At 55.6% G+C, this 2,129-nt stretch overlaps 1 protein-coding gene across 1 annotated transcript in view; it reads right to left on the reverse strand.

Moving 5' to 3' along the window:
• Positions 1 to 2,129, reverse strand: part of ARHGAP26 (Rho GTPase activating protein 26) — a 137,113-nt gene that overhangs the window by 81,641 nt on the left and 53,343 nt on the right. The gene's annotated exons all lie outside the window — the stretch shown is intronic.

Here is a 2,129-nt window from a genome sequence, read left to right on the forward strand (position 1 = left end):
CAGCCGTGGGGAGGCCCCAGCCCCCGCTTCACCCCGGGCTGGACAAAGACAAGCTGTCCTGCCCCAGCCCCGGACCCGCGCTGTCCCCGACCCGGCTGCTGCCCACGGGAAGGCTCTGCTCCGCGGTCGGCACAGCGCGGGGCCGACCTCCTGCGGAGACACCGCGTGCCAAAGGCCTTCCCGGCAGCGTCACTGACACCCGCCACCGCTCGGGGAAACTCGATCTTTATGCCATTTAAACTGTAAGTGAATCAGCAGCGCTGCCCAAATTCATTTCTAAATATAAGGGAAACCTGAAGTTGTAAGCACAATTTGGCTGCTCCGTTCACGAGGGCTGGAGCCGAACACCCGCGATCGAGCGGAGCGGTGCCGCTACCGGCAGGAGGTCCGAGCCTCCAGCGCAGCCCAGAGTAGAAGGGGATTTGGGAATGGACATGTTTCCATTTGACACCGACTTTACAGACAGCCCGAGCACTGGGATTGTCAGAGATGATTTAATCGCCTGCGATTTGGAGGAAGATACGGAGTCACGGGTTTGCAAAGTGTCCCGGCCATCAACGGCACAGGAGATCCCCAAGGGGGATCCCGCGTCCAGCACCCCCCGGCCGGCCGAGCGGCAGCCCCCGGCACGCTCTCGCCTCTGATGGGGCTTCCAGCCCCAACAACTAACAAAGACGTGCCGGGACAAAGTAAAACCACCGACGATATATCACCACATTATGAGACACGAGGTCGACAGCTGAGTGGCTTCAGTCGCTGAAGAGATAATGGATGCTGGATGGTGTCCAGGACTTTGAATCCCTCCCACCTCCGGAGAGCTCTTACACCAAGCGAGTTCTGGCATCTGGCGCAGCCCCGCCGCCTCGACCCAGAACTGACACGGCCCGAGACCGCCCTTGCGCGCAGCAAACAGGATCCGTCGCTCTGCTCGCTCGCGAGGTGATGCACAGCGGCACGAAAAGCATCAGCAGAGGACCTGGCACGTCAGACCCGCTGCGCCCTGGGGCGCCCAATCCCCGGCCTATTTTTATCAGTGGGCAGCAATGCTCTTTAACCGATGCTCTAACGCAATAGTGCCAAATGCATGTGCCATGAGACAGCTCTGGCTTATCTGCTGTACTTGGGTGGCGAGCAGGACACATTCACATGCCCCAGAACCTATGCCAAACTTCTGCTAATAAAAGAGAAAGAGTCAGTCACCAGCTCTTGTGACTGCCGTGAACTTTCCAAATGCCAGAGCAAAACTGGTGCAGAGAGGTCCCCTTGCGTCAGCCTCTGATTTAGAGCTTTACCCTTCTGTTTCCTAATTACCCCTACCTTATCAGTTTTGCATAGGTTAACGCCGACACCTGTAACAGCCGCCACGGGCTTTGCTCAGTGAACATCTTAACGGTGAGAAAAGACGGGGGAATTGGTAGAGGAGAAGGAAAGATGTCAAAAGTGAAACACAACAGATCAAAACTTTTTGCAAATAGAAATACAGAGAGAGAAAGGAGCGCTGGCATTTTGTGAAGGCAAGAGAAAGGAAGTCACGTTGCAAAGGAATAATAAGCAAATGGGAAGAGGAAGAAGACCACAAATGTCACTCATTTCCCCCAAGGGGTCACAAACACATTCATAAGACTGTTAACAAATTATTAAGCATTTGTTTCCTCATTACTACACCTATTTCACATGTGGTTTTGCCAAGTCTGAGACGCGTGAGCCGGGACTGGCAGAGGGCAGCTGCCGCTGCTCCAACCCAAGTGTGTGTTTGCTCAAAATGGTTCTTCAAAGGTCTCCTGCGTGTCCGGACAGACGGACTGCCGCGGGGCTGCAGCTGGAAATACCACCTGATAGTTCAGGGGATGAAATGGTCCGTTTGGTCACACACAGCCATAGCCAACCTCAGCACCAGCCTGGACCCCGCCATGGAGCAGGGGAGGTTCTGCTGGAGGGGCCAAGGCCTGGGATGGCAGCGAAAAAACCAAAGAGGGGAATGGCTCGCATTTCTTTTGGGGTCAAGTATAACCCCTGGGCTATAGCTGACACAGGAGCTGGGCTGGGAGTAGGGCTACAGACTCTCCAACGCTGACCAACGAGCATGACCCAACACAGGGCTCTGCACAGCTATGGGGTGATGGGAACCC

Source organism: Charadrius vociferus, unplaced genomic scaffold (genome assembly GCF_000708025.1).
Source record: "Charadrius vociferus isolate BGI_N301 unplaced genomic scaffold, ASM70802v2 scaffold370, whole genome shotgun sequence".
NCBI classification, from domain to species: Eukaryota; Metazoa; Chordata; class Aves; order Charadriiformes; family Charadriidae; genus Charadrius; species Charadrius vociferus.